Here is a 27,328-nt window from a genome sequence, read left to right as displayed (position 1 = left end):
TGTCCAAATCCTTTTCCCCTTCACTGACTCCCTCCAAACTGCTCTTTAAAAGTGGGAATCATGCCTGACCGCCATCAACCAGCTAACTCACTGACATGCACCTTGCCATTAACCCACACAAAACTGAACTCCTCATCATCTCTAACAAACATTCCTCTCCCTCTATTCCCATTGCATACTCCGCCATGCTCTTCCCCTCCCACAACCGTAGCCTTGGCGTCCTTATTGACAACCAGCTCTCTCTCAAACCCTTCATTAAATCTATCCTTACTGACTGCTATTTTAAACTACAAACCATCAAAAAACTCCGGCCCCTCTTATTCTTCCAAAATAGACTATTGTAATGCACTCTTCCTTGGTCTCCCTGCTACACACACTAAACCGTTGCAACTCCTACAGAACGCCTCAGCATGTATCCTTACTAACTCCAGAAAACGTGACCATATCACTCCTACCCTTATCGAACTCCACTGGCTACCAATACAGTCTCGTATCCTTTTCATTCATAAAAGCATCATCAATGAAAACACTGACTGGATCAACCCCCCACTGCTTATCCGTACATCCACTAGACCTACTCGTACTGCCCTCCAAGGGACACTCCGCACCCCCTCTATCAAATCCACGAAACTTATTTCCACAATGAACAGAGCCTTTTCCCTGGCCGGCCCCACCCTTTGGAACTCTATGCCCCCAGACTTGCGCACTGAAACATCTACACCCAAATTCAAAAAAAAGCTAAAAACCTGGCTATTCTTACAGGCCTACCCTTCCCTCAACAACCATCTTCCTGATGACCCCCGAAGCTGTGTATAATGCATTCCCTGTATTACCCTTTACAATGTGCTCCTGTTGACTTTTTCCCGCAATAACCTTCTCCCCGATGACCTCCTGAGCTCTTTACAGTGCTCTCCATGTTTTACCTTTACAATGTGCTCCTGTCAACTTTTCCCTCATCTGTCCCCGGTTGAGGAACCGTCGTTCTCTGTAAATAGTTACCCAGTTTCCATATGTTCATGTTTTTCTCTTGTATGCATAGTTTACTGTTCTATGTAATGGCACTGCCAAAAAGTTCTATGTAATGACACTGCCAAAAAGTTTTAAGTTATCTGTAAACTGACACGATGTGCAAACGGTTGTCGGTATATAAAAACCTATAAATAAATAAATAAATAAATATGGAGTCACTCTTGATGAGCCAATTGTTGAGGTAGGGGAAGACATGTACACCTTGCCTCCTGAGATAAGTCCCCACCACCGCCAGGTATTTTGTGAAGACGCGGGATGCCGATGCCAGGCCAAAAGGCAGTACCTGTTATTGATAGTGTCCCCCTTCTATGATGAAGTGAAGATACTTCCAATGTTCTGGAGAAATGGGAATAGGGGCATACGCATATTTGAGATCGAGGGAGCAGAACCAGCCCCCAGCTCTAAGGAAAGAGATCAGGGTTCCCAACTAGACCATCTTGAATTTTTCTCTGATAAGAAAATGGTTTAACGCCCTCAGATCCAGTATGGGGTGAAGGCCACCGGTTTTCTTGGGAATCAGGAAATACTTGGAATAGAACCCTTCATCCTGCTGGCCTGGCAGTACTGGTTCAAATGCTCGAGACATTAAGAGGGTGAAGAGCTCTAATCGAAGTATTTGCTGGTTCTCTGAACATCTCCACTGAGGACACAGAGGAAATGTGGAGGAGTCCATTGGAATCACAACCTGTATGCCTGCAGCATGATAGATAGGACCCATTGGTCCAAGGTGACTGAAATCCACCGTTCAGCGAAGAACTGCAGACAACTCCTCACTGAAGGTTCGGTATTCTGGGGTAGGGTTTGCTGGCTCAAACTCCCTTGCCGCCAGTCAAAACCCCGTGGCGGGATAGGGGTTGGGTGAGGGGCACGAGGATGTCGTGTCCTTGATCTAGCAGGTGCCCACTGGGGTCTTGTTCTGGACTCCAGAGGATAATAACTTTCGTGGCTGGTAAAATGAGCATCTTGTGAATGGCCTGGGCGGCTTCTTGTCTGAGCGCTGGGTGTTCAAGGCACTGGCCAACAACTGTTGAAGGGTTTCGTGATATCCTTCAGCTGTGCTACCGCCTCTTTAATTTTGTTCCCAAAGAGATTCTTCCCTGTACAGGGAAGATCCCCCATGTGATACTGTACTTTGGGTCAGAGGTCAGAAATGCAAAGCCAGGCCATGCAAGTGGAGAGAATGTTGCAATTACATCAAAATCATGAAAGCACACATTCTTTGAAGCTCAAACACATTCTCTATTTCACACATACTCACACATGCTCCCTTTCTCTCCCGCTTTCTCTCTCTCTCTCACACACACTCACACACACTCCCTTTCTCTCTCTTACATGCTCCCTTTCTCTCTCTCTCTCTCTCTCTTACACACACACACACTATGCTCCCTTTTTCTTTCTTTCACACACACAAACACACATACACACAAACTGCTCTCTTTCTCTCTCACACACACAGGTATCTCTCCCCAGCCTTGATTACTGCAATTTTTGTTTATTGGTTTGCCTACCTTTGCAGTATGAGCCTTACAATTATTGTAGAACTCACCTGTACATCTTAATTTTGGTTTGGGTAGGAATGCTCCAATCTTGTTGGAGTTGCACTGGCTCCCGCTTATTTGGCAGGTCCAATTTAAATTGGCACTATTTGTCTATAAATTTCTCACTACAGATATTTTGCCTTGGACAAATGCAATGTTGCATGAAAACGAGCTTAATCAAGTGTTGTGATCTGCTCCCTTTCTCTCTCTCTCTTTCACAAACACACACACACATGCTCCCTTTCTCTCACTCTCTTTTCACAAACATACACACTGCTTTTGGATATCCCATCAGTTTGATATGTCTGACTTGCTAAAAGGGCCTTTTTGGTGGTAGGTCCCACTTTGTGGAACTCGCTGACTGTTGCCTTGCATCTGATTTTCTATACTAAAATATTTAAAAATGTTTAAAGTGCGTTTGTTTGAACTGGCATTTTGTTGATCCAATATTTGAACTGGTAACCGGTAAATGGTAACTATAGCATGACGTATTTTACTAAAATGCTGTGAGGCTTTTCTTTTTTCATTATTAATGTTTTTGTCCTTACTATTATATTTGCTTATTTATTTACATATGACATATAGAGCAGTGATGTAGACAACCCACAACATTTTTAAATAAATAAATACAAATACATTCTCTCTCTCAGTTACACATACACATGATCCCTTTCTCTTCTCTCTTTTATACACATATATACACACACACGCACCCTCTTCTTTTCATGCACACACACACTCTCTTTCTCTTTCACACACATACACACATACATGCACTTTCTTTCATATACACACTCTCTCCCTCTTTCACATACAAACACACACACAATCTCTTTCACACACACACAAACACATATGCTCTTTTTCACATGCATATGCTTTCTCTCTCTTTCTCACATACACACTGGCTCCCTATCTCTCTCTTTTATACAAAGACATGCTCCCTTTCTCTTTCCTTTCTCCCTTACACACACACACACACACACACAACATACTCCCTTTCTATCCCTCTCTTGCACTCTCACACACACACATGCTCCCTTTCTCTCTCTTTCACAAGCACACACTCCATTTCTCTCTCTCTTCCACACTGTTTCTCTCTCACACACATGCTCCCTCCGTCTCTCACAAACACACACATTCTCATTTTCTCTCTTGTTTTCTTTCATACACACACATTCCCTTTCTCTTGCTGTCTTTCACAAACACATGTCCCACTTCTTTCTTTTGCTTTCTTTCACAAACACACACACACACTCTTGTTCTCTTTTGAAAACACATACACATTCCCTTTCTCTCTTGCTCTTTCATACACACATACACTCCCTTGATCTCTATCACAAACACACTAACATGATTTATTTATTTATTTATTTATTTATTTAAAACATTTCTATACCGGCCTTCATGAATGGGATTCATATCAGACCGGTTTACATGGAACAGGGGAAACCAGAAGTAAAAATAAAACCAACTAAACATAAATAAGAAAGGTCGAAAATTCAAAGTTACAATAAACAGGGGTATTGAACTTGGGAGCTAGTGTAGCTAGGAATAAGTGAAGTAGGAGTAAGAGCGATAGAGATTAACTAGGTAATTATCAATTAATATGTTATGAAATTATTAGATATTAAGTTCCTTGATCTGGGTATGATCTCTTTCTCGCCCTCTCACTCTCTTTCACAAACACACACACATGCTCCCTCGCTTTCACAAACATACACACTGCTTTTCTCTCTCTTGCTCTTTCACACACACACACGCTCCTTTTCTCTCTCTCTTGCTGTCTTTCAAAAACACACACGCTCCCTCGCTTTCTTTTTCATTAACTAATGCATGCTTCCTTTCTCTCTTTCACGCACACTTTTTCTCTCTCACTCTTTCACACACAAACACATTCTCCCTTTCTCTCTCATTATCTCTTTCACACACACACACACACATACACAGGCTGCCTTTCTCTGAGACACACACACACATATGCTCATGCTTGCTCTCTCACACACACTAGCAGTCCCTCTTGGCCTTGTTTCTCCTTTCTTCAGCTGCCGGTAAGATGGGTTGCACCAGTGGCCCCCTCTGCACACTCACTGCGGCTTCACTTTTCTATTCTTTGGCTGCTGACTAGGCCTCACTTTTGCTTTTTTGGGGGCAGCCACTCCCCTCCCCATCCCATGAGCTCTAGGTGACTACCTAGTTCTCCTAATGAAAGCACTGGCCCTCTCTAGGGAAGCCTGCATATACTTTAAGCTAGATAGAGGAGGGAAATTATCAGACAGGCCTTTGTACCTGGGTAAATTATTTTGAAAATTGCTCTCCAAAGGAAGAGATAACGAATTCCTGAGCCAACCGATAAGCAGATCATATGCCATCCCTGGACGGCCTTGTCAAGGATTTGAGTTTATTACATTTTCTAGCATCTGAGTTTTTTCTGAGTCTTTTTATTCTAATGTGGCTATGGTAGGTAGAATGAATTCCCTACAAAAAGACACTAGGAACAATATTTATTTTGTAGTGAGAGGACAGAATTGTCAGCCTACCTACTGTGATGGATACTATGAATTGCACACATTATACTGCTGCGATCTCATTAAAGTGAAATAATGAACCAGAATTGAAAATGCTTTCATTCCTTGAATGTGCAAGTGGTTATTTACAGACTCATGAGGATTATAAATATGGTGAAAAAGTACTCTGCATTATTCCACTATCCCAGCAAATTGAGGAGCGCCTATACAAAAAATGCTGACAGATGGGTGAGTACAATTCATTTGCAACATTATATTTTACATATTATCATGCAACAACTTAGTGCTACTCCTAACACCCTACTCAGGATTAACCCTATGGACACTTGGGAGGGACCTGCCAAAAACTGTTCATGCAACTATGCACATTCCCCTACACTGCCAACTCCCTACCTTTCAACTAGGTTCCTACTTGCCCCTGGGAAAGCACCCTACCCTACAAGTTATCCCCAGGTGGTTTCCAAGGACACCGCAACCCCAAAAACACAGGGGTCATATAGTTCTCAGAGAAGACACTATGACAGAGTGCTCCTATGTTTCCCTTTAAGCCTATGCAGAACCAGGCTGAATGTCTGGTCCCCCTTAAATCCCACAAAGAGAGAGAGCTTTGTGGGCAGGACCCTGCTGGGCAGGATAAGTTGAGAGCCCATCTGGGATCAGGAGGCCCTACATCACCAGGAGAGACAGCTCCTATAAAACTATTCTGACTTAACCAGAAGGGACTGAACATACACTGTCCAGAGGGAGGACAGTCTACAACCCTTTGTGTAAGCTGAATACTGCTTAGGAAGGCAGTCTAGGATTGTGTTGTAGTTGATATATGAATAAAAGTGAATAATGCATTAGAAAAGGCCGGAGTCAGTGTGATTTTGTGCTCCAGCCCAGAAGATCTGCTCTGTCATCCTCAAATATTGTGTCAGGTCAGGGATTTTTTTCTACAGTTTGGCACAGAAAAAAACCCCCAAGTCTCCAAGGGAGGATGGTGATACTGAAGCTGGTTGTGTGGCCTGCCAAAGACGTTGGAGGCAAAGTTGAGGGCAGTGCAAGGTGAGCAGGCCTGGTCGCGGCACCCACCCGGCCGCGACACCAAGAGTGACCCAGTGTATTGTGTTAGAAGAATTGGAAATATTTGCAGATGAGCACAAACTATATTTAAAGTGGCCAAAAGAGGGCTATTAGAATATTTCTCTTTCTCCCTCCTTTCTTAATTTATTGTTTTGGCAATTCATGGTAGGAACACATATATGAGATCCTTGTCCCATAAAATAGAAAAGGCATCTGACATCGGAATGACTGGCATTAGTCTTTTGGAGCAATATAGAGGAAGTTTGTGGTTAAACAGCACTGCAAAGTGGTCTATCTTTAGCGTTCCCCAGAACTGAAAAAACAATTGTATTGTATGGGATGGAGCGATCATTTGTGAGGTTGAAGCCAGTATCTCAGTGACATTGTTCTTGCCTGGGAAATAAATGTTATTTAGATGAATCTCATTTGGAATGGCCTAGTTCCAGATTTTGCATGCTTCTTTAACATGGTTTTGTGGTCTCTTTTCTTCCTTGCTTCTTTATAAAACACATTGCTACTATATGGTCGGCTTGGATTTGAACCACCATTCTCTTCAATCATGTTGCAAAGACTAAGAGAACTTTGAACATGACTTTTAGTTCCAGAATGTTAATGTGGAGGTTTTGCTCCTCAATGTACCAAGTTCCTTGAGAGCAGACTGTAATGAGATGAACTGCCTAGTCCTGGATGAAGACATCCATAGTTAGTACTTTTTGAATTTGGGGTGGGTAAAAGTGTTCACCACAAAGTAGATTTGACAGCTGAAACCACGAACTCAAGGCATGGGAAAGTTTCAGAGAGGTATATTCTGTGGGATAGTGGCCGTAAATGCTGAATCCAATGACAACTCAGATGCCACTGCACTTCTCTCATCCTTAGACAGGCAAAAGATTTCACATGGACTGTAGCTGTCATGTGGCCCAATACTGTCATATAAGTCCTGGCTATACATCTAGTCAGTAAGACAAAAAGTGAACTATGTGGGTTAGGTTGTTCATGCTTTCAAGAGGTAGAAACACTTTCCCTTTTGCGTTTCCAAATTCACTCCTATGAATTCCAATTGACAAACTGGTGTAAAATGGGATTTATTATTGTTCACAACAAATCCCAGTGATAGAAATGCATGGATTATATAGTATACAGTCAGCCACGTTTCTTCCAAGGGTCTCCTTAATATTAGCCAGTAGTCTAAATATGGAAAAACTAAGACATTGTTCTTTCTGCCATTTCTTTCAACCATTATTAGGCATTTGGTGAATACCATTGGAACTGCCACCTGATCAAATGGGAGTACTTTGTATTGGTAAAATTATTCTGCCTCAGAGGCACACAAATATTTCCTGTGGATGGTACGAATGAGAATATAAGAGAATAAGAACATGCCATACTGGGTCAGACCAAGGGTCCATCAAGCCCAGCATCCTGTTTCCAACAGTGGCCAATCCAAATAACAAATACCTGGCAAGTACCCAAACACTAAGTAGATCCTATGCTAATGTTGCTAGTAATAGCAGTGGCTATTACCTAAGTCAACTTGATTAATAGCAGTTAATGGACTTCTCCTCCAAGAACTTATTCAAACCTTTTTTAAAACCAGTTACACTAACTGCACTAACCACTTCCTGTGGCAACAAATTCCAGAGTTTAAATGTGCGTTGAGTGAAAAAGAATTTTCTCCAATTAGTTTTAAATGTGCTACTTGCTAACTTCATGGAGTGCCCCTTAGTCCTTCTATTATCCGAAAGAGTAAACAACCGATTCACATTTACCCATTCTAGACCTCTCATGATTTTAAAGACCTCTATCATATCCCCCCTCAGCCATCTCTTCTCCAAGCTTAATAGTCCTAACCTCTTTAGCCTTTCCTCACAGGGGAGCGGTTCCATCCCCTTTATCATTTTCGTTGCACTTCTCTGTACCTTCTCCAGTGCAACTATATCTTTTTTGAGATGCGGTGACCAGAATTGTACACAGTACTCAAGGTGTGGTCTCACCATGGAGCGATACAGAGGCATTATGGCATTTCATGTTTTATTCACCATTCTCTTCCTAATAATTCCTAACATTCTGTTTGCTTTTTTGATTGCCGCAGCTCACTGAGATGATTTCAATGTATATATCCGCTATGATGCCTAGATCCTTTTCCTGGGTGGTAACTCCTAATATGGAACCTAACATCATATAACTAAGCATGGGTTATTTTTCCCTATATGCAAAACCTTGCACTTGTCCACATTAAATTTCATCTGCCATTTGCATGCCTAATCTTCCAGTCTTGCAAGATCCTCCTGCAATTTATCACAATCCACTTATGATTTAACTACTCTGAATAATTTTGTATCGTCTGCAAATTTGATTACCTCACTTGTCGGACAAGATGAGGAAGAAGCTCATTCTCCTGCTTCTCTGTGTGCCGGCTTTCAAACCACGTGTGGCCTTCAAACCTTGTGCTTCACTGCCTTCAAAACCTGTACTTCACAAAATCAGCATAGAGGAAGTGCTGCCCTGTGAGTTTTGAATAGCATGAGGCAGGCATGCGAGGAGCAGTGGGAGAACAGGTAACTTCCTCTTCTCAGCTACCAGCAGCATCCCAGGCCTTCTCAGCCGCTGGCAGCCTTCCGGACCCAATGAGGAGCCTGCCTGTGTTTTGTTTTTGTGTGGCAATATGAAGCTGTGTGAGAGAAAATGTGTATGTCTATGGGGGGAATGGGAGCCTGCATGTGAGAGACAGCATGTGAAAGTAAGAGCCTGTGTGTGTGTGTGTGTGTGTGTGTGTGTGTGTGTGTGTGTGTGTGTGTGTGAAAAAGTGGCAGCTTGCATGTGACAGTGAGAGCCTGTGTGTGTACATATGTATGGTAATGGGAACTTGTATATGAGAGCCTGTGTGTCTGTGTGTGAGAGAGAATGGTGACTTCACTCTGGAGGCTCCTGCCTGCCAGAGCCTTTGTAAGGTCTTCTAGGAGCTCCTCGTCTCAATCATTGTATCATGTCAAGTCTTCGTGCCTGAGGTCCTCGTCCAGGTGCCCTGGTGTCTTCATGATCTTTGTCCTGGTGTTCCTGCCTTCCTGGATGTTCATTCCTAGTCTCATCTTCAACACTCCTGATCCTTCTGGTCCTGTGGGCCGGACTCCCTCGGACGATGTCTTTCCCGGGTTGGAGTGGCCTGCAGGTGGACAGGTGTCCTGCGCTCTTGAGCTGTCATGTCCTGGATCTTTCCTGCGCTGTCCCCTGACCAGCCTGCAAGGGCTGTGTAGGGCGCACAGTGGGACAGGGTGGTCCGCGACTCAGTCCCGCGGGTGGCCTGAGTAGGGCACCTGAGAGACAGTGCCAATGTCCGCCTTCCCTGCTTCTCATCTCATCTGGATTCCAAGTTCCTTGTTGTGTCTGCACTTCAGCATCATGTTTCTGATATCGTTGCATCGACCCTGGTCCGGGATGCCATCGCATCGACCACTGGTCCGTGATGTCTTCACATCAGCCTTGGTGTCAGTTCTTCGTCTGCGATGCCGTTGCATCGATCCTGGTGTCATGTCTTCATAGTCCTGGTGTCATGTCTTCATAGTCCTGGTGTCATGTCTTCAACCCAAGTCTTCGTGCCATGTGATGCCATCGCATCAACCCAAGTCTTCGTGCCATGTGATGCCGTTGCATCAATGTTCATAGTCTTGTCTTCGTGTCAAGGTCCATCTGCCCTCAACCTCAGGCCCGGCCTGCTGCTCCATGCTGCTCGCAGCAGGTCCGAAAGGGCTCGGAATGGTCGGAGGACCATTCAACTTCCAACATCCTCAGATGTTGACCTTGGGAGCTTGCAGGCCTGGCAGAGGGTACAACCGTCAGCCATGCGGAGCCACCGTCAACCCTTGGCTCGGCCCTGAAGGTCTGGGTCAGGCTGAGGTCCATGGGCACACTAAAACCGCCCGTTCTCAACAGAATGCAAGGCCTTTCGAGGCCGTTCTCAACAGAATGCAAGGCCTTTTGAGGCCGTACATAACAGAATGCAAGGCCTTTCGAGGCCATACATAACAGCTAGTTGTGGACTTGCTGGAATGTAACTAGCTACTATCAACCTGCCAAAATTGACTCAGTTGGTTTCTAAACAATTGACGCCTACTGGCTCCCACTGACTACTTTGTGGCTTCCTTTTTCATGTCTTTTCTCCTTATCACCTCTCCCCTTGCATCTGTTGTTGAGGAAATGAAGAATGGGTTGTTTGCAATCCTGCCACATCCTAATCTTGTTTCTACCACTATCTTTTCTATCCAGTGTGTCCCTTCTGGTCCTTAAGGGCTGCATATCAGTCGAGTTTTCAGGATAACCCTGATTAATATGCATAGAGAAATGTGCATGCAAATTGATATCTCATGCATATTCTTTAGCGTTATCCTGAAAACCAGACCGATTCTGTCATAGTTTTTATTTCCACTCCCTGTTCTGGTAAATTATTCCATGCATCTACCACCTTCTCAAATTCTTTCTGAACCTTCCTCCCTTGCAGCTTTACATCATAAACTCCTGCCTTGAATTTCCTTTTGTAAAGACAATTTGACCTTCATACTTTATTTTTGCCTGTCAAATATTTGAATATTTCCTTCCTTCCTCTTTACCTACTTTCCTTCAGAAAATAAATTTTGAGTGTTTTAAACTTCTCTTTATAGGGTTTGAAATACAGGCTGTATACTACTTTACTAATCCTTCCCGAAACCGCTTCCATTCTTTCAATATTCTTATGAAGATCCAGCCTCCTGAACTCAACACAGTGCTCAAGGTGTGGACTTACAAGTGACCTATTCAGAAAAATTAGTACTGCCCTTTCTTGCTAATGATACCTCTGTTTAAACAACTGAGCATGTGGTTAGCTTCTGCAGTTGCTTTAGTACATTGACTGTCAATCTTGAGGATATCTGAAATGATTACTCCAAAATCTCTCTCTTGTTTCAGTTTTCAAGCAGACTGAAAGGATCAAACACACCACTTTATTCACCATGGAAATGCAAAACTTTGAAAACAATTAAATGGTTTTTGATGCCTGCTAATCTAATGAATAACAGAGACCTGAAGAACTGTAGGCTGTGCACATTAGCCTCTTAATTAAAATACTTCTTTTCAAAGTGGTTGCTAGAGGCATGCAATGCTATTGTTGTGAATCTTTTCAGAATAGGTTTTGATGTTTAAAGCTAACTGACATTTGTATAAGCTCCACCAGATGCTAAAACTATATAGAGAAAATAGGAGTACTTCCCAAAAAAACTAACAGCTCTATCTGATGAAAAGAAAGACCCACAAAAGGTTTTGAAATATATATGCTCGTGTTTGCTCTTTGTGAATTTTAGGGCCTTTTGAAACGAACTGGATGTTTGTGCAGTTAAGTTATTTGATGGCTCATATAAAGCCCTAAACCATACCCACCATGAACTTCTTAATTTAACAGGCTCTTGTGCACAGCATACAATTCTACATGCCTCTGATTCATTAGCAAGCATCCAAATGCATGTAATTGTTTCAAATGTTTTGCATTGCCATAGTAAATGAAGAAGTGCAGTTGATGTGTTAGTCTGCTTGGATATCTAGAAAAAAAAGGTCAACAAACGTTACAGGAGATTCCTTTTTATTGGACTAACGATGCATTTCTGATTAGGTTTCCAAAGTTATCCTCTCTTCATCAGATCAGTGCAGTATGAGCTAACAATGTTGTTGCCCAAATATATATTTAGTACATTATAGGTTGCTTTATAATGGTAATGCTTCTTTTCTAGCTGAAAAGGCAAAGTAAGGGGGGGGGTGGAAGAAGTTGATGAGTTTGAAGAGATGTGAGAAGGCAGAGGAAGACAAAGAGCAGAACGTATAGTTACAGGACTATCGGGCCGATACAGTAAAGTTCGCAGGAGAGCAGCTCGGCGCGCGCACAGGCCAGTGTCCTGTGCTTGCGATTCAGTAAACTAAAATATTTAAATTAGGGCCGGCAGTAAAAAGAGGCGCTAGGGATACTAGCGTGTCCCTAGTGCCTCTTTTTCGACAGGAGCGGCGGCTGTCAGCGGGTTTGACAGCCGACGCTCAATTTTGCTGGTATCTGTTCTCGAGCCCACTGACAGCCACGGGTTCGGAAACCGGACACCAGCAAAATTGAGCGTCCGGTTTTCAACCCGTGAGCCATGGGCTGCTTTTAATTTTTTTTTACTTTTTTTAACTTTTGGGATCTCTGACTTAATATCGCCATGATATTAAGTCGGAGGGTGCACAGAAAAGCAGTTACTAGCAGCCTCTCAGCCAGTTCTGTGTCTCTCCATACCCTCTCAGCAGTAACCTGCAGTCTCTGAGCCAGTTCTCTGTTTCTCTCAGCAGCCTCTCTACCACATCTCTGACTTTCTCAGCAGTACCAACAGTCTCAGAGCCAGTCTCTAAGGGATCCTCCACAGTAGAGTGGCAACCATCAACCTGTTCTCACTCTGGGATTCACCCCCCACCCCTTCTGCTCCAGCTGCTGGTAACTATAGAACAATGCATTGTTATGCTGCTTCCTGCTGTTCAACCCACATTGGTCATAAAAAAAAAAAAAAAATACTGTTCTCAAACTATTAGGCTTTTTATTAAATGAAAGTGATAAGTTGAACATTTTATAAACTATTTTATTTTGTTAAGTATTTAAAATTTTCACTATGTATTATAATGTTTTTACTTTCTATGAGGTCCATAGTCAAAAACTATTTAGACAAATAATGTAATAGTTATCCATCTAAATGGCTTACCCTGCTTTATTCAGCTCTTATCCAGCTAGAATTTAGCAGGATAAAAAAGGGGAATTTCAGGGAAGTTCCAGGGAGGGCTTAAGTTATCCAGCTAACCTAGCCAAATATGAGTGTATCCTGCTAAGGCCTGGATTTATCAAAATGCACTAAATATCACATGTGATAGGAAAAGGGGTGTGTTTTATACTAATACCTATGCAAAGCACTATCTTAAGGAACTTTTTTGCAATGAGAGAGAGAGAGTGCAAGGGGGGGGGGGGGGGGGAAGAGCACCTAGCCATAATACCCTCACACTAGATAGGTATTTATATCTCTATGGGAGGCCCACCTAGTAACTCGAGGTGAGGTTTAGGTATTAGTATAGGGGTTAGGGGCCACTTAAAATTTCAAAGTGAGACATACGAACAGAACAGTGCTCTCTTGTGAAGATTTGATGATCTTCGGAGTGAAGAAACTCACCCAAAGATGAGATTTGTGCAATGTTCTCTCAACCTAGCTTGATACATCATCTCTCAAAAGTAACCAGCAGTCTCTCAGCAATAGCCTGCAGATTCTCAGTCCATTTTCTCCCTCTCTCTGCAGTAACCAACAGTCTCTCAGCTAGTTCTCTGTCTCTCTCAGCAGTCTCTCAAGCTGTTCTGTCTCTCAGCAATTTCCAAGAGGCTTCCAGTAGCCTTTCAGCCAGTTCTCAGCAGTAACCATTAGGAACTCAGCCTGTCTCTCTCAGCAACTTCCAAGAGGCTTCCAGTAGCCTTTCAGCCAGTTCTCAGCAGTAACCATTAGGAACTCAGCCTGTCTCTCTCAGCAACCTCTCAGGCAATATTTTGTCACTCTCAACAGTTACTAGCAGCCTCTCAGCCAGTTCTGTGTCTCTCCATACCCTCTCAGCAGTAACCTGCAGTCTCTGAGCCAGTTTCTCTCAGCAGCCTCTCTACCACGTCTCTGACTTTCTCAGCAGTACCAACAGTCTCAGAGCCACTTCTTAGTCTCTAAGGGATCCTCCACAGTAGAGTGGCAACCATCAACCTGTTCTCACTCTGGGATTCACCCCCCACCCCTTCAGCTCCAGCTGCTGGTAATTATAGAGCAATGCATTGTTAAGTGCTTCTGCTGTTCAATCCAAATTGCTCATAAAAAAAATACTGTTCTCAAACTATTAGGCTTTTTATTAAATGAAAGTGATGTGGAACATTTTATAAACTATTTTATTTTGTTAAATATTTAAAATTTTCACTATATATTATAATGTTTTTACTTTCTATGAGGTCCATAGTCAAAAACTATTTAGACAAATAATGTTAAGCTAGGCTGAGAGAACATTGCACAAATCTCATCTTTGGGTGAGTTCCCTCACTCCGAAGGTCATCAAATCTTCACAAGAGAGCACTGTTCTCTTTGTACATCTCACTTTGAATGTCAATGTGGCCCCTAACCCCTACACTAATACCTAAACCTCACCTCGAGTTACTAGGTGGGCCTCCCATAGAGATATAAATACCTATCTAATGTGAGGGCATTATGGCTACGTTCTCTCCCTCTCCCCCCCCCCTCCCCCGACAGCTAGGCTGGCTCAATGGCATTTGCAAAAACATCACAAAGTGCAATAAAGCCCTATCACACAGCTTTACACAAATGAAAAAGGTGTAATTAAAGCCATACAAAATTGTTAACTCAATCACACTCCTCCCTTTTTTCTGATTTGCATCACACCATGCGTTATGGTGCTGTTAAAGGCGTTTTCGCATGTGTTAAAGGGGCTTAACGCCTTATAGCAATTTGATAAATCACCCTGTTGGTTAGCTGTGTAACTTTAGACCTGCTTCTGAGACACCGATGAGTAAGGTCTACTTAAGAGACAATGCCAACAGGAGACACCATAGTGAGTCGAGATCCAGGAAGTAACAGGCCCACCGCACAACAACTGGTAGCGAGTGCCTGTGTATGCGAGAGAATATGTACTTGTGTGAGTGCCTGAGTGTATGAATGTGTGCCTGCGTATGTGTGTGTGTATCTCTGTGTGTGTGTGAGACAGAGAGTGAGAGAGAAAGTATTTAAGCTGGTAAGACTCTGCCTATGAGAGAGTGTGTGTGTGAATGCCTGTGTGTGTGTGTGTGAGACTGTGCGAGAGAGAAAGATTAAAATTTGTGCACCCTCTTCCAATTTATGACTATTTCAGGTTGACTGGAAATCTAAAGTTCCCAGGTATGGTGAATGTAGGATTTTTTAAATCCCTATTAGTTTTAATTATTGGATGTGATATGTCTGAAATATTTTATTGGTAATTTTTTAAACATTTTTGTATGTGTTTTTAATTATTGGATGCTCTAGTTATCAGCTGATTTGTCATTTTTTTGATATGGTTAATGTTTTATATTTCTTGATTGTATTGGAAGTTTGCATTCCATACTAAGTTTGGTTTCTTGTGATTTCTAGTTCAGTTTTTGTCAGTTTTGTTGAATTTATGTCAGGGTTTACCTACATGAGAGTGCATATTGTTCCGCTCCCTCCAATGGCCGGAGCCACGGGAGGCCGCTTACTTTCGTGGCTGGAGCCGCCGATGGCCTGGAGCCCTACGGCCCAACTACCATTTTGCTGGCATGGCAGGAGCTGTGTCAGGCCTTCCCCAGCATGGCAGGAAGCCGCCGGTGACTATGTTTGCTTCACGGCCCAGAGGCCGCTGAAGCCGTGACCTCTCCTGCGACCTTGCCGCTCCCAGATCCCCTCTTCATGGCAGAACACCGCTGCTCACCTCGGGACCTGTTCCATGGCCCTTCTCCGGCTCCTCCTGCACGGCAGTGGCAGGGACGCTGCTGTCCAGGGTCCTGCTTCCTGCTACAGCTCCTCCTAAGGTCTGAGGCTGCACCTCTCTCCCTTTCTTAAAGGGACAGTGAGGGTACAGTCCCTTGGACTCCTCCTAAAGCTCATAGAAACATAGAAATGATGGCAGAAGAAGACCAAACGGCCCATCCAGTCTGCCCAGCAAGTTTCACACTTTTTTTTTTCTCATTCTTATCTGTTACTCTTGGCTCTTAGTAACCTTTTGGTTCTATTTCCCTTCCACCCCCACCATTAATGTAGAGAGCAGTGTTGGAGCTGCATCTAAGTGAAATATCTAGCTTAATTAGTTAGGGGTAGTAACCGCCGCAATAAGCTCCCAGGGAGTTACCTCTCTAGCCCTACAAAAAGGCTCAGTTGCCACTTCCACTTTGCCTTGGAATCAGGTCGTTCCTTCTAGGACATGGGTCACTCCTGCCTGACTGCTGCTTGCCCCGGATTGTCTTCTCTGCTGACTGCTTCCAGAGTACCAGTCCATCTGTGGGCTCCCTTTCAGGTAGCGGGGACATCGGTCCAGCAGGACCTTCACCGAGCACCCTCGTCTGGTTGTCACATTTGTGTCTCCTGTTGCAAGTGTCTTCTATCCCAGCGTGTCCTGTTCTGGTGTTCCCTGTTCCAGCATCTTCTCCTCCAGTGTTCCTGTTCCATGTCTTCCTTGTAGTACCCACTGGAGTGATTTCTCGATACTGACCATTGCCTGCCTATGGACCATGTTGGATTGCTGCCTGACCTGACTTCTGCTTGTGACCTGACTTCCCGGACTGACCTCTGGTAACCGACCTTTGCCTTGGCTAACTATTCTGGACTGATCTCTGGCTCTTGACCCTTGCTATCCATTGGACTCTCCTTGCTGACCTCTCATGACCTCTGGCCTTTTTCCTCGGATAACGACCGCGCACACTTGTATAGTGGGCACTCCTCTGAACTGTCTCTTCCGAGATCCTGTGAGGCCCACTTCAGACCATCTTCTCCTGTACTCCGCTTCCTGGTGGCAGGCGCCCTCTGGGTCTGACGTCGTACCAACCCTGCATCAGGCCAAGGGTCCACTCCGTGCGCAACACTTATATAGAGATAAGTAACTATATTGACTTTCAATGACTTGGGCAGCTGAATTTTTGTGTTTGTCGGTAAATTGGTGACAACTGTTTTTCTATGAGTGTTCTTTAATTCAATATATGATGAGCAAACATTTTTTACATGCATTTCAAACATTTATAAAAATTAAATAAAAGTGGACCTAGCAGCATACAGTGTACTATATGTTCAATATACACTTTTAAATATTGATGGTCCTACATACATTTACAAAACTTTTTATAAGTGCTTATTGAAATTTAACATCAAGATCTATTGTGCACATTGGTGTTGTTGACATTGGGATCTTGGAATATGATCAGTTACACTGGGCCCTTTCTGGGATAGAGATATTGTTCTGTTGTCCTAACAGGAGGTATATTGATATTTAGGGCCTGATGTTAATATTTGCAGGGTTGTTTCCTGTTTGAGTGCTGGTAGGGAAGATTTACTCTATTATATTGTAGTTCAGTTCACTCATGGCTTTCTGTGGGCCAAATCCACACCCAGCACTCTTTATGATAGGCTTATTGGATCCAAATGTCTTTTTTGCAGTGCATATAACTTTAATATATATGTTGAAGTGATATTTTTAATTCAGAAGACTGAACTTTGAATATCCCTTTTCAACATAAAATCTCCCATTTAAGATAGGGGAAACTTAATTAGAAATTTTAAACGGAAAAAATGCATAATTTTTAAGTATGTGGGAAGGAAGGGAAGGGGAGATCAAAGGCTGTAAGGGTCAGCTAGGGCACTAATACCTTATCGAATACCCTTGCACCGGCCCTAAGAGTGTGCCACACACAGATTCCCACAATTCATCAATCTCCCACCTCCCCAGGCCACCCCTTGTTACGAGCGCGCGCGGGCGCAGTCGTCTCGGGCGGGTGGTGAGCCCTTGGGCCACGGCAGGACTCAAGGAGGAGCCCCAAGCCACACCGTGGGAGGTGAGCTGAGCAGGCATGGTGAGCCAGGCAGGCAGGAACAGAAGCAGGGAGTCCAACCCTCAGCCGGACCTGCATGCCCATGGTAGCCAACACGGGGAAGTTGACAAATGAACGGTCCTCCGACTGTTCCCGGCCCTTTCGGACCCGCCGCAGGGAACGGCAATGGGCAGCAGGCCGGACAGAGGCGAGGGCAGACAGAGTCCTTATACAGAAGACGTCAGACGGGGGCTGAAGCAGACATCCAAGACAGGCTGAAGCAAGACACTGAAGACATCAGGGCAAGGGCTGAAGCAAGAAGGAAAGGTCCAGGCGAGCAGGAACTCCGATGCTGGGATACTCACATCCGAAGCCCCTTCGGCTGGCAGAAGCTCAAGAGCCCGTGGGACGAATCCCTCCTGTTGGCCACTCCAGGGCCCAACAGGACAGAAGGCTCAGGAACCAGACGAGGACGTAGGTCAAGGCAGAGACACGAAGTCATCCGGGCAAGGGCTGAAGCAAGACACTGTAGACAAGGCTGGACGGAAACATGGCACTGTCCATCAGGGCGCCCTACTCAGCCCACCCGTGGGACTGAGTCGCGGACCACCCCGTCCCAGACGCGCCCTACACAGCCCAGGAAGGCTGGTCGCGGACCACGCTGAGAAGGAGGGTGCAGGGAAACTCCAGGCGAACAGGAACTCCGATGCTGGGATACTGACATCCGAAGTCCTTACGGCTGGCAGGAACAGGATCAGACATCAAGGCAGAGACACTGGACAGGGATCCATCAAAGCATATGTGATCACGGAAGACCTGGATCAGCAAGTATACAGACGACTGTAGGACCTGATCCGAAGGCCCTTTACAAGTGAACAGAAAGTCCTTAAATACTGGAGGTAGAAGGCAACTCCCTGGGAGGAGCTTGCCAGGACCGCCCACCGCTGGTCCTATAACTGGGGAAGAGAGCTGCGGGCCAGCCCCATAGGGAAACGGGCGTGGCTGGAACCAGGAAGTCCAAACGCAGAGGCATGTAAGCCACAGGCACAGCTAGGCCTCTCAGGCCCTGGAGCAAGTCCCGGATGGAACACAGGCGAGGCCCAGGCTTCAGAGCAGCCTCTGGAGGAAGGTAAGAGACCTCCTGTAGCGCAGCAACAGGGGGGATCGCAACACCCCTGGGTTTTAGATTTTAAACTAGCCTAAAAAGGATGGGCTTTCAGGCTAGATTATGGGCAGGAGAGCTGTATCTACAATCAGTGCTATCTAGTTTTTGATGTATGTTTTATTTTTATATTCTGCCCAAGCACCCCCTGTTGCGTTTACAGTATATTACAGTTTATTTTGGCTAAATCATATGAGTTCAAGCATTTCAGCATAGCTGAGCATGTTTCTTTTATATACATTTTTAACATCAGCAACTATAAGTTACCAGTGTAATTGCCACATCGAGTTGTTGACCCTGTGTGCGATAGGTCTCTGATCCCCTCCCCTTCCTCCCTACCTGCTGCTATCCTTTCTCAGAATGCAATTTCTTTGCTACCTGTGGATTTTAGTGGGGATCAGAGATCTGCAGGGAAACTGAAGGTACAGGTTGGAAGTGGTTTAATAATTACATAGGACCCATGTGAGTGCTGTGCTGAAATGCTGCCTTAGCAGTATAAAAATCTCACATCTGAAATCATTCATTACCTTAATCATTTTCACCCATTTACTTAGTTGCATTTCTTTTAAAAAGAAAGTGTATTTTTGAGAGGCTCACATAGTATTCTCTTTCTAACATTTAATTTCTCATGGGATTCTTCTACTGACAACATTTGGTGTTTTTCTAAGTCTTGAAAAACGGACAAGTTGCCATCACACGTGAACAAGGCTGGCATCAAACCATGACCCTGCCTGACAGTAAATACAAAAGTGAGAAAAGTAGAGGCCTCTCTGTGCTAGCTCAACCAATTGTTATAGTTATGGAAGCTCTATGTACAAAGAGAGATGTTGGAGCAGAAATACCACAAAAGACATTATTTCTCAGTAACGCATTGGAGATACACAAATAAAAACAACTGCTTGTCAACATTCAAAAAGCTGGTGAATGGGAAAACTTAGCTGGTTTACATTTACCCGGCTAACTTCTCCAATATGCAGGCCCTAACCACACAATATGAGTTCGCTAAGTTAAAGCAACCCGGAAAAAGTTATCCAGGTAACTTGGCTGCTCACCGGCTTATTGAAGATTGCAATTAAAAAAAAAAAAACACACACACACACCTAACGGCAGAGTAGTGGTCAATATGTCCTTTCCAAAACAAAAATGCACAATAATTTCTAGCCTGGGTCAGCAGCCCCTCTCACTCCTCTAAAATGATTAAAAATATAGCTGTGATCCAGAGGCCCCTTCCCGACTCCCCAATATATAAAATAATTGTATTGCAGCCTCCTCATCCCCCTATGCCAAAATCATTCCCTATATCTCACAACCTCCACACCCAAACCTCCAACAGTGTTCCCCGAGTAAGAACGGGTAGAGGAAAGGTTCTCTCCTCCTCCTGCTCCACTTAATACTAAGTGCCCATAGCACTGTGAAGGACTTCAAAGGGGCGTGGGATAAACACTGTGGATCCATAAAATCAAGAGGCCGTCAATAAAGAGTGGGTGGCTCGCCAGAATGACGGCTACTGCCTGGAGATAATACCCTTATTCAGTAAACATACACATGGTTACTGTGACTCCAACATCGCTCTAAGCTACAACAGCAAGAGGAAATGTGGAAAAAAGGATTCGCACTCACAAAGCGGGGAGTAGCTGGCTTGTTACGGTGGTTACTACCCCAAACCAAATAAGCCTGATACTTCACTTTCAATGCATATCCAGCATAGCTCTCTGCTTCAACGGCAGGGGAGAAGAAAAACTGATACTTCACGCATATCCAGCATAGCTCTCTGCTTCAACGGCAGGGGAGAAGAAAAACTGATACTTCACGCATATCCAGCATAGCTCTCTGCTTCAACGGCAGGGGAGAAGAAAAACTGATACTTCACGCATATCAAGCATAGCTCTCTGCTTCAACGGCAGGGGAGAAGAAAAACTGATTCACGCATATCCAGCATAGCTCTCTGCTTCAACGGCAGGAGAGAAGAAAAACTGATTCACGCATATCCAGCATAGCTCTCTGCTTCAACGGCAGGGGAGAAGAAAAACTGATACTTCACGCATATCCAGCATAGCTCTCTGCTTCAACGGCAGGGGAGAAGAAAAACTGATACTTCACGCATATCAAGCATAGCTCTCTGCTTCAACGGCAGGGGAGAAGAAAAACTGATTCACGCATATCCAGCATAGCTCTCTGCTTCAACGGCAGGGGAGAAGAAAAAGGATTCGCACTCACAAAGCGGAGAGTAGCTGGCTTGTTACGGCGGTTACTACCCCAAACCAAATAAGCCTGATACTTCACTTTCAATGCATTTCCAGCATAGCTCTCTGCTTCAACGGCAGGGGAGAAGAAAAACAACCAATAAGGGCTGAATAACATAGTCTGGGTAAAACAAATAAGCATGGGTGTAGCTTGCTTATTGCGGCGGTTACTTCCCCTACTACCCCTAACTAATCAAGCTTGATATTTCACTTGGATGCAGCTCCATCACTGCTCTCTACATTAAGGGGCGGATTTTCAGAGCCCTGCTCGCGTAAATCCGCCCAAAACCGGGCGGATTTACGCGAGCAGGGCCCTGCGCGCCGGTGAGCCTATTTTACATAGGCTCACCGGCGCGCGCAGAACCCCGGGACTCGCGTAAGTCCCGGGGTTTTCGGAGTGGGCATGTCGGGAGGCGTGTCGGGGGCGGGGCCGGAGCGTGCGGCGTTGTGGGGGCGTGTCGGCAGCGTTTTGGGGGCGGGTACGGGGGCGTGGCTACGGCCCGGGGGCCGTACCCGCCCGTACCCGCTCCGTACCCGCCCCCAGGTCGCGGCCCGGCGCGCAGGAGGCCCGCTGGCGCGCGGGGATTTACGCCTCCCTCCGGGAGGCGTAAATCCCCCGACAAAGGTAGGATGGGGGTTTAGACAGGGCCAGGCGGGTGGGTTAGGTAGGGGAAGGGAGGGGAAGGTGAGGGGAGGGCAAAGGAAAGTTCCCTTCTAGGCCGCTCCGATTTCGGAGCGGCCTAGGAGGGAACGGGGGTAGGCTGCGCGGCTCGGCGCGCGCAGGCTATACGAAATTGATAGCCTTGCGCGCGCCGATCCAGGATTTTAGCCGATACGCGCGACTACGCGCGTATCTACTAAAATCCAGCGTACTTTTGTTTGCGCCTGGAGCGCAAACAAAAGTAGGCTGTTCGCGCTCGTCTGAAAATCTACCCCTAATGGTGGGAGTGGTAGGGAAATAGAACCAAAGAGCTAAGAGAAACAGATAAGTATGAGAAAAAAATGTGTGAAGCTTGCTGGGCAGACTGGATGGGCCGTTTGGTCTTCTTCTGCCGTCATTTCTATGTTTCTATGTTTCACTGAAAACTACTGGCAGTTAGTATTAATTTATTCACTGCTCTCAGGCAATGACTGATCTCTTCCCTGACAACCGTCAGTGAAGGGGCCCAATCCCTTTTCAGAATTTAGTTCTGAACCTTTTTGAATACTGATACCCTGATGTCTGCTCTTCTGTCTGCACATGCCCTTTGCTACCAGATATCTCAAATGGAGCTATATTGTCTACATTTACCGGACCAATATGTTCTCAAAATTGGCAAATGACTATTTCTCTAGATTTGGCATTGTTATTTATTGTCTAATTGATGATAGTATCTTGATTGCTTCAGCAGCATGGCAGATAGCAATTTGAAAGCTGCGAGGAGGGCTTAATGCACAGTTCATGGTAATAATGTATTTAAAAAATATTTTTGGCACACGCAAGATTATATATATATATATATATATATATATATATATATATATATATATATATATATATATGTTGTACAAAACAGTGTATGGTAGATACAATTTGATGTACTTTGCAGATACAAGGTGGCATATAGTACAAAAAATATTTGCAAGGGTTGGTGGTGTGTGTGTGTGTTTGTGTGTATAATAGATATTTGGTAAGCAGATGGTATGACTGTGAGTGAAAGAAAATGGTTTATGGTGTTTTATTGGCAGTATGTATGTTACTTGAGGCTGTTACTCTTATGGTGGACATCTAATAAAGTATGTATTTGTGGCATGTATATATAACAGGTTTTTTGTATAAATATTATAAATATACAAAAGTATTTATTAGTTAAAATGTTGATATATATACAAGAATACAGATATATTAAAAAATCGGTATAAATTCCTTTACTGTTTTGGAAATTGACTTTTCCTCCAGGAACTTGTGTAGACTTTTTATAAACCCCACCATACTAATTATTAAAACAGCTTTAACAAGGCCCTTCCTCAATATGCGCTACCTTTAATTATGATAACTTTCTTTCACAAAATCAGAGTCCTCTGCCATGTTTGGATCATCCAAAATCTAACTAGATCACTCATATCCCCCTCACATGCCCACAAAAATTACAGCGCTATGCCTCAAACTTCCAAGAAGAGCCCTCAACATCACTCAATGATGAGACAGTGATAACTGAACGGAGTACATGCAACCCTCCAACGCCAGCTAAGCCGTACTCTGATTAAATCCATTCTTTGCTTGCTTCCTTAGCACACTCTGCACAGACGGTAAGAATATTAAGCCTTTTGTTGTGTTCACAAATTATTATCTGCACAAAAACCATTTCTTCCCATGCCATGATTATGTTGCTTATCACAATCATTCATGAGTTAAATGCCTATGAGTGGCTACAATGTTAGAAGAGGGACAGTTGAGACTGCTGAACAGAAAGAATACAATACAGATTTTTTAAGCTATTATATACGCACACACATTCGGCTATTTCAGGATTACATTTCAAGACAGTCAAACAATGTACAGAAGAACTGTTTTATAATATATATAGGGAAAATCTATCACAAGTGTGTGTGGAAAACTTTTATAGACCCTTGTGAATCATCTTTCAGATGCTATTGGAGGTGACAAGAGAAGAAAAGTGCTATATAATGTGACCAGATTTGGAGAACGTAGTCAAGTCTGGAGGGGAGGAAAATGGCCATAGGGCACAGACACGGAAAGTTTTCTATAGCTGTGCAGATCCCTCAATAATTTGACCTGCCTTTTGCATGCCTATATTTTACTGTACAATATCACTGTGGGCTATAACTTTATAAGCAGAATATTAAAATCTCCAAATTAGATGCTTTTTAGTACCTAGCTGAACAGTAAAGATGTAATTCCCATTCTGAAACAGTAAATATTTGTAATGTGGTATGCTAATCCATGATGGAGAACTGATCATGACAGCATCATTCTTGGGCTCCATACTGCTCCTCCCCAATGTGGATATTTTCCTGAAATAATTTATCTCATGGTAAAGCATAAGGGGAAGACCTGGGACTTCTCCTTGGTCCCAGGGCCCCCTCAGCCATTGGGCCTAAAGATCAGTTCAGGGCCCGTTCATCATCTTTAGTTTATTCATTTGATATATCACAATTCCTTAATTAATTATCTAGTTTGTTCATACCAGTTTTGAATCTTGGCGTTTCCACTGGGAATAGGATGGCTGACAGTTTTTCTGGACTTGAATGTCACCCTAAGTCCAGGAGTTCAGGTGGAAGGTGCAGCTAGCAGTCGCTCTACTCTGGCAGCTATGGCTAATATTGCAGCAATCAGAATGGCAGGACGGGAATCCATTGGTCCAGATGTGGTGACATTCAGGCACAAGGACATGGAAATGAGTTAGGGGAAGGGGAGGAATTGCAGAAGTTCAGGGAAACTCTGGAGGCCTGCCGCTAACCAGAATAGCAAAGGAGAATAGAATCTGGTCAGATTCACTGAACCTGGGTGTTCCTGATACTTCATGTATGACTTTGATTGACAATGTTACCTCTCAGAAGTTGTTTCAGTCATCTTTTGTGCATCCCAGGAACCTAGCTATAGATGGACCTCGACGGGCCACTCATTTTGGATTCAGACCCACCCAATTAGGTTTAAAACTGGAGATGAATACAGCCACCCATGAGGGCTGAAAGAAGGCAGATGTATGGGCCCACATGGCCAGAATAACACACAGGCATTGACCACATGGCCCAGACAGAGGTAGGCATATTGCTCACATGAATGGAAGACAGCAGAAAGGCTGAATTAGCCCAGATGGACCACAGGATGTTGAATTAACCTGGGATCAGAAGCCTCAGAGGTAGAAGGGAAATGGGGAGAGTTCTGGGGATGGGCTGCAGAAAGTGCAGAGGTCAGGGAGGGAAGAGTGAAGATGCTGGGGTCATGGAAGAGAGGAGAGGGGAAAAACAGTGTGTGTGCGTATGTGTGTAAGAAACTTCTCATGCACCCTTCCCCTATCACGCTCTACCAAATTAAGCTAAGATACAGATAGATAGTAGAGATGTGAATCATGTCTTGGGTCATCTTAACGATCGATTTCGGCTGGGAGGGGGAGGGAATCGTATTGTCGCCGTTTGGGTTTTTAAAATATCTTTAAAATCGTGAAAATCGTGAACCGGCACACTAAAACACCCTAAAACCCACCCTGACCCTTTAAAATAAATCCCCCCCCCTCCCGAACCCCCCCCCCCCCCAATGCCTTAAATTACCTGGGGTCCAGCGGAGGTCCGGAACGACCTCCTGCAGTCGAATCGTGTTGTCTTCAGCCGGCGCCATTTTCAAAATGGCGGCGCAAAATGGCGCCGGCCGTAGACAACACGATTCGACTGCAGGAGGTCGTTCCGGACTCCCGCTGGACTTTTGGCAAGTCTTGTGGGGGTCAGGAGGCCCCCCCAAGCTGGCCAAAAGTCCCTGGGGGTCCAGCGGGGGTCCGGGAGCGATCTCCTGCCGCAAATCGTTTTCCGTACGGAAAATGGCGCCGGCAGGAGATCGACTGCAGGAGGTCGTTCCGGACCCCCGCTGGACTTTTGGCAAGTCTTGTGGGGGTCAGGAGGCCCCCCCAAGCTGGCCAAAATAATGTGCTTCTTTTCAGTTGGAGTCAAAAGTAATATTCTATACTTCAGAACTATAGGGGTAGATTTTATAAATCTACGCGGGATTTTATATGACACACGTGTAGCCGCACATATCTTCTAAAATCCGGGGTCGGCGCGCAAGAGAGTGCACATTTGTGCACCTTGCGCATGTCGAGCCCTGAGCGCGCTGCCCGTTCCCTCCTAGGCCGCTCCGAAATCGGAGCGGCCTCAGAGGGAACTTTCCTTCCACCACCCCTCCTCCCCCCGCACCTTGCCCTCCCTTCCCCTACCTAATCCCCCCCCCCCCCCGGCCCTATCTAAACACCCCCTACCTGTGTTTTAAAAGTTACACCTGCCAGAAGCAGGTGTAACTCGCACACGCCAGCGGGCTGCTGGTGCGCGACTCCCCAGCCCAGGACCCGTTTCGAGGTCCTTGGCCATGCCCCCAAAACTTTCCCGGGCTGGCACCACGCCCCTGACACGCCCCCCCCCCAGAACGCCCCAAATTTCACATTGGCCCCAACACGCCCCCCCCCCCCCCCCCCCCGACATGCTCCCCTAGCGAAGCCCCGGGACTTGTGCCCGCCGCCAAGCCTATGCAAAATAGGCTCGGCACGCACAGGGGTTTTTTAAAAGGGTTACGCGCATAACTTATGCGCATAACCCTTTTAAAATCCGGCCCATAGTGAATGCAAACCCCAAGAAAACCAAACTCCCACGTAGCCCTCTCCCCCACTGATCAGCAGCCAGCAGAGATACCTGAGGCTCTTCCCTCTGCATTGCCAGCAACATCTCACTCAGCATGGGATTATGAGGTGGCACAAGCTTTTTGAAAAAACAAAAGTCCATGAAAAGAAGAGTCAGGGCTGTGGCAGGACAGCTCACAGTCCTACACTCAGTGGAATGTTCCTGGCAGTAATATGCCAAAGAGAAGAGCCCTACATGCCTCTGCCACTGATAAGTTGGCAAGTAGAGAAGTAAATTGAGGCAGGGGTATTTATTTATTTATTTTATTTATCGTCATTCGGTTTCGCCATCACAACGGTTTACAAAGTTTCGATGATTAACAGAGCGTTCAAAAATTCATAGCTTGTTAAATTCATATGCTTGGTAACATAGTTATCTTATTCATTATAAACATAGCTTGGTTGTAAATTGTGCAGGTTAAATTACGTGTTTTGGATTGGGCTGCATGTTTTGAGGCCCGAAAGGGAGGGAGGATGTAGTATAGTCATAGGGTGTTTTGGTAGGCTTTGGTGAACATCCATGTTTTTAGTTCTTTTTTGAAGGTTTTTATATTTTGTTATGCTCTCAGTTCGGTTGGGAGGGAGTTCCATAGTTCGGGGCTTCCTAGGGATATGGCTCTCTTCCGAGTTGAGGTACGTTTGTGACGAGCTGATGGAATTTTTAAAAGACCTTTGTTAGCTGAATAGAGATTTCGGTTTAGTGTGTGGAGTTTTATGAATGCACTTAGCCAGTTTGTTTGTTTTTCATATATAATTTTGTGTATTATGGATAGTATTTTATAGTCTCTCCTTTATTTTATT

At 44.7% G+C, this 27,328-nt stretch overlaps 1 protein-coding gene across 1 annotated transcript in view; it reads right to left on the bottom strand.

Annotated features, from left to right (window-relative positions):
* The window catches only part of C2H8orf34 (chromosome 2 C8orf34 homolog), a 624,237-nt gene that overhangs the window by 540,284 nt on the left and 56,625 nt on the right, over window positions 1–27,328 (bottom strand). The gene's annotated exons all lie outside the window — the stretch shown is intronic.

Source organism: Rhinatrema bivittatum, chromosome 2 (assembly GCF_901001135.1).
Source record: "Rhinatrema bivittatum chromosome 2, aRhiBiv1.1, whole genome shotgun sequence".
NCBI lineage: Eukaryota > Metazoa > Chordata > Amphibia > Gymnophiona > Rhinatrematidae > Rhinatrema > Rhinatrema bivittatum.
The sequence above is the reverse complement of the archived record's forward strand: the minus strand, read 5'-3'. Positions and strand labels throughout refer to the sequence as shown.